The 6380-nt window shown below is 36.0% G+C and overlaps 1 non-coding gene across 1 annotated transcript; it reads right to left on the bottom strand.

The window, feature by feature from the left end:
* Positions 1 to 4010: 4010 nt before the first annotated feature.
* Positions 4011 to 4084, bottom strand: TRNAN-GUU (transfer RNA asparagine (anticodon GUU)). The gene has a single exon. It is a non-coding gene; the product is annotated as a tRNA-Asn (tRNA).
* Between the last annotated feature and the right edge of the window lie 2296 nt (positions 4085 to 6380).

Consider the following 6380-nt stretch of genomic DNA (forward strand, 5'->3'; position numbering starts at 1 on the left):
GAAGGAACTGAAATTTGAGACAATTATTTTATTAGATATTTTTTATTATAATATGTTGAACAATGTAAAGTTTATTGAAGTTACACTCTTTTTCAGTTTTACAAATGAATTCAGAATTGTTTGGGGTTTTTTTGCTGTATTTTTGATGTTTGTTTTGTTTGTTATTTGGTTTTTAGGAGCATTAGCAACTAAAGGCATATTGGTCCAGGGATATGCGGTGGTCATTCCCTGACCTTTCTGCGTCCTCTGTATTTGGTGGTCACTGGCTCGAACTCCGGTCTAATCAAGAACCGTGTGCTACGCACTGCTGCTCCTGCCCACCTGGCTACAGAGGCACCATTTTTGATGTGAAAACATCTTTGGTGGTACATACTAAATTTTTGGACTGAAGTAAAACTAATTGGTGACAAAATTGCGAGACGGAAAAACTTACATCACTCCCAACTAGTTTCTGATATTGAACTGGCTTATCTGCTTTGGCTACGCCTCGCTTCTCCTACATCAGTCACTAATGTTGATTTAGTAGAGTAAGTAGTGGGCATGAGCATAACATGTTATGTTGTTCATAACTTCGGTTCTAAAATGAAATGCAGAGTTCCTGTTTAAACAACAATACAAATTGCTCCCGTAGTGAAATACAGTTGAGCTCTTTATAGTGACCCTCATTTTAACATCCCACATGTTATAACGTCCTGTATGGTTGGTCCGGCCAATTTCTCATTAACCTAATGCTATTTTATGAACAATCGATATAACGCCCTTCAGATATAACAATCATTTTCTAATTCCACTGGGAGGGTCGTTATATAGAGCTTTGACTGTAATTGTATTGTTGATGTCACAATCAAGTTCATATCAATTTGATTGTGAAGTCATACTATTCTACAAATGGATTTCGCTAAGTGATAAGCTCTCAATAAGTTTCCTATTGAACACGTATTGAAACTTCAAATTGATGAAATTGTTGAATAAAAAATAAATGTTCGAATTCCTTTCATTCCTAAAACCCTTTAATCCAAACCAAGGATGTTTTCACATAAAATAAAACATCTTTCATGCGTACAAGGTACACATGCTGTTTTTTTTTTTGTTTGTTTTTTTTTTTTCAGATAGAATTGTGTTGTCGTATTTAGTTATGTCTTTAACTTTGCACTTAACTTTTGCTGCACAATCATGAAGAGGGTCATTCTCACAAAAATATTCAAATGTTTGGTCAATTTTTCTCAATGGCTTCTTTAATTTTCAAATCTTTTTTCTTTGGTTATTCCATTGCATCATTTTTGGCTTCCTCTTCTTCTTCTGTGGGTAGTTGGTCTAATTCTGCTAGCTCCTCATTTGCAAGTGGTTTTGCACTTGATTCACGCAACTGTGCACTACTGAATCCCCATCATCAGCTTCATGGAACCCTGCTTCTTTTGCAAGACATACAATTCCATTTTGTAACCCAGCACACTGCATTTTTCATATTCACAAACAGCATCAGTGTATAACTTTTTCCACAAGCTATTCATTAATCTATTCAATTTCTTTCAAAGCTTCTCCAATCATTTTTATACTGCACAGAATATTAAAACTTTTCCAAAAATCCTCCTTGTTATTTTCATTGCATTCTTCATATCACAACCTCGTAATTGTGGGGACTTGGATGATGAATACTCACAAATCCAGAAACCTCCTATATCATTATGGCCGTTCTAAAAAATTTAACTGTTGTCTTTGAATGTTTGTTGGCTTTGTGAAGTTGACTTTACATTTATTTGTTAATTTTCATAAGAGTTGCCAAGACTCAATTTACTGCATTAGCATTAGTAGAGGCATATGATGCAGAAAACGCAATCTTATGTAGCATCAGCCAAAAAAAAAAAAAAAAAAAAAACCATTTCACACATCCATTCCCTCTAAATGTTTGTCCAGTTCCCCCTTGAATTTATTTAAGCTATCAACTTCCACAATGACAGGTGGACTTTTGTTCCAGCAATCAACAACCCGCTGGCTAAAGGTAAATCTCTGCACATCTATTCTATAACTGTCTTTCCTCAATTTGAATTTATGCCCTCTCAGGTTTGTAATCTGAGCAAGAAGAAGAATCCCATCAGAACTGAGCCTACTCAACCTGAAGGGTTGCTCTTACGAAGAAAGAGCTTGTTTTGCAGATTACAGTGTCTGGAGACTAGGCACCTGCGAGGTGATCTGATTGAGGTGTATAAAGCACTGAATGGTTTGAGCATGCTCAATGCTGATAGAATTCTTCCTCTTGCTCAGACCTGAGAGGGCATAAATTCAAATTGGGGAAACACAGTTGTAGGATAGATCTGCAGAAGTTTGCCTTTAGCCAGCGGGTAGTTGATTGGTGGAACAGACTTCCATCTTTTGTTGTAGAAGTTGATAGCCTAAATAAATTTAAGGCTGAGATGGACAGGTATTTGGAACGAATGGAGGGGCGAAATGGGAGCAATTTTTTTTTTTTTTTTTGCTGATGCTGCATAAGTTTGCTTTCTTGCATCGTATGCCTCTACTAATGCTAACCCATTCAACGGCCTCCGCAGCCGAGTGGGCAGGAGCGGGAGTGCAGTAGCACATGCTCTTTGAGTAGACCGGGGTTCAAGCCCCTGACTGCTGAATACGGTCGATCTGCCAACCCGCACTGAACCAGCGTGGCAGATTATGGTCCATTTCCCTCAGCATGAATTGTTGAGGAGGCTTCCATCCTGCAGTGGGTTGATAATGGCTGCACTTTACTTTACTTCAAGGCCTTATACACCTCAATCAGATCACCTCGCAGATGCCTAGTCTCCAGATGCTGCAATTTGCAAAACTAAAGCCTTTCTTGGTAATACCCCCCCTTTGTTCCCCTCTCCAATCTTGTTGCCCTTCTCTGCATTCACTCAAGCAACTCTACATGATTTCTATAATGATGCCTCCAGACATGTACACAGTACTCAAGGCATGGCCTGACCATTGCCTCATACAGAGGGATAATCACCTCCTTTTCCCTACTAGCAAAATTCCTGTATATCATTGACAATACCGCATTACCTGCTATGGCAGCCTGTCTACACTGTTCAGAAAACTTCATATCTGACAGCACAATTACTCCTAGTCTTTTTCATTTTCTACCACCCTAAGTGTAGTACCACACAGTTGGTATGTTACTATGTGGTTACTTCTACCCATATGCAGTACTTTGCATTTGTCAATGTTAAACTTCAGTTGCCACTTCTCAGCCCATCTGTCCAACTTTTCTAGATCCTGCTGCAGTAGTACACTGCCATTATTGTCATTAATAAACCTGTCAGCCTTTATATCATCTGCAAACTTCGACTGCACATGCCTATACGCTCCATAAGCTTTCTGACTTAGTTACATGTCAATGCAACCAAGGGCACAAGCCGTATAGTGTCCTAACTGACTTCATAGTCGGTATGGCCTAGTCCCTAAGCACGACAAACCCCACATAGTGACGAGAAGTAACGTTTGGCAATGATTAAGAAATTCTATAAATCTATAAAAGCTACTTTCCTGGCAATTCTTCCTCAAACCAACAGCTACAAACGTATCACCCAAAACGATAACTTCATATACAACTTACCAAACAGAAGTAGTAATGTGTTGCTTAAGTTCTGATGAGCTGTTGACATAAAAAATAGGAATGGGAAAAGAAAAAACAGAACTTCTTATCACACTAAAACCTGAACAAAATCAACTTCACAAGTGAAAATTGTATCTTTTATCAGCGCCCTCTCGCTTCGTTGAATTATTATGAAAGATGATTTAGGAAATCCTTTTATGTAGAATGAACGAAGATCTATAAATGTACGAATAAATAAATTTTTCATTTACATCCTGGATAACACATATGTGTGTGAAAGTTCACAAATTAAGTAGTCTTCGGTATATTTAATCGAGCTCTACAAACTGGAATAGGTTACGTGGGAAGACGTGTACGCGTATACTGACTACGCAATCATAAAATGAAGAAATCGAAAAGTACCGGCACAAAAAGTCTTTACCGCCCCCGGGTGGGCTCGAACCACCAACCTTTCGGTTAACAGCCGAACGCGCTAGCCGATTGCGCCACGGAGGCACAGCGTTTGCAGTCTTTGAATACATAATTTATATTAGAGCTTCTTTTTTGGCTCAATTCTATGTTCCAAAAACTTGACCACTAATTTATGAAGTCTATATTTTATTGTTTTTACTTCGCAAATCCAGATTATAAGCATATATCTTTGGACAACAAGCCCTCTTTATTCCATAGTTAAAAATAATTTAAAAAATAATAAATGTAATTTATTATCCAGTCAGATTATTTTGAAATAATCATAATAAAACGGAGCGCATGCCTACATGTCAAGATTGGCAATCCACGCATCTTTTGCAAGTCGCCCATGACAAAAAAAACAGGAGTGTTAAACCCTTATTTCTTATTCCACAGCAAAATATTAAATTTCCATTACTCGTATGGTGTATGAGCCACTCCTACTTTTTTTTTTTTTTCTTTCATTTCTCTGAATTTCGGAGTGAAACATGCACTAAGCACTTCTGTAAGAAACTGGTTTCCCAAACAAAATAAGTGAAATTAATAAATTTGGGAAAAAAATTTATAAGAAATTAAAAATTATATCTATACAACAAGGAAACTAATAAAAATAATAATAAGGCGGGGGGTGGAAAAACACGAAATGAGTAAAATTGACCAATCAATTGGGATATACTGTAAATGTGAAAAAACTTTTTCGAAAATAAAAGTAAAAGATGCAACAGGAAACAAGATGAACGACCATAACCTCCAAAATAATTGTTTGGACCATAACCTCCTAAATAAATAATAGACAGTTGTAGATATTAGTTTAGGATATACTTAAATAAAAATATATATATATTAATAACTCCACGTGGTATAAGAGTGGTTAATTATACACATTAATAATTCTTAACTCCTAAATATGGGCTTGGCACACCCAGGGTCCTTAGCTGGATATCATCATTCTTCTCTTTCTTGGTGATTCCCTTCTACTTCTCTCTCTCTCTCAGGGTAATTCAGAAATTTTTTTTTTTTTTTTTTTTTTTTTTGGCTGGTGCACTATAAGCCTCAGGCTTCCTTTCACCATATGGCTAATAATAATGATAATAATAATAAAAAAATAAATTACGAATTGCCCCGACAAGCATTTTGTCAAATATTGACGCTCTGGTGAAACTGTGTCTTTTATTTATTTATTTTTATCTTTAATTATTTATTACTGTTATCTTTAAAGTAATGGATTAATCCAATAATCTCCAGTTCTTTAACCAAAAATTCAAATTATCAAATCTCAAAATTTTAAATCCTGAAATTTATTTTGAGTACCAAATAATGTCAAATAATTATTATTCCAAAGTAGTTATAATATCTTATTCCAGCGTTTATTCATTATTCAAATAATGCCTACGCCCTGGTGCGTTCTCTGCTCCAGCCTTCCTATTATTAAATTAATTAAAAAAAAATAATAAATAAAAATATGAAATATATAAGAATACAAGGTCATAACTACACTAGCAGGACCATATATTGTATTTTATTATTATAAAATTGTAACATATTTTAAAATAACATTTTTATATTTTATTATATAAAAATTTATTATTATATTTTATTTTTTGCATGAAAGGCATTAATACGTGAGTTAATAATGTTGCCAAGGCAACCAGTCAGCCCCCCCCCCCAATCTCTTTCGTTCCAAAATGTAGTTACTACAGCAACTGTCTATTAATAATTGACATATTCAAATCATAAAAATATCCCGAATCTGTTCAAAACACACAAAACAGAGTCTGTGTGAATCAACTTTTTCTAAGTGCAAGTTGTGTGTTTCCTGCTACGCAAATTAATCTCTTTCAGACACATTACATCCGCCATAAGGCTATACTTTCCTTAGTATTAGAATCAAGGAGACACCCAGTGATTCCTGGTCAATACCAAGTCTGTAGCATAACTGAATGTTGTTTCTGCATCAGGGAATCACATTAAAAATGGAGATCGGTTTGACAAAGAAGGGGAACGGATATGGATAGAACTCTAAAAGGGGAGCGAATGAATATTTTATTAGTTGGGGATTTAAGTACAAATATATAAAGGCCTTATGAGCTAACTGTCTTATTCAGTAATTTCAGTAGATTGATAAAACTTTGCTACAAAAGTAAAGGCAAATAAAAGAATGCGAAGAGAAAGTTAAGTCACCAGTCTCGCCCACATCCTGGTTCCTGTCACAGATAATGTTATCAGCGGTACCAGACGGTGGATGGCGCAGTGGTAAGTGAGAAAGGAAATCGAGTTTACGGTTACAGCATTTACGCAAGGGCGCAGCTGTATGTTGGCTTGCAAGCCAACAGGATGAAGG

This window comes from Mastigoproctus giganteus, chromosome 14, assembly GCF_048544385.1.
Source record: "Mastigoproctus giganteus isolate SK-2022 chromosome 14, ASM4854438v1, whole genome shotgun sequence".
Taxonomy (NCBI): Eukaryota; Metazoa; Arthropoda; class Arachnida; order Uropygi; family Thelyphonidae; genus Mastigoproctus; species Mastigoproctus giganteus.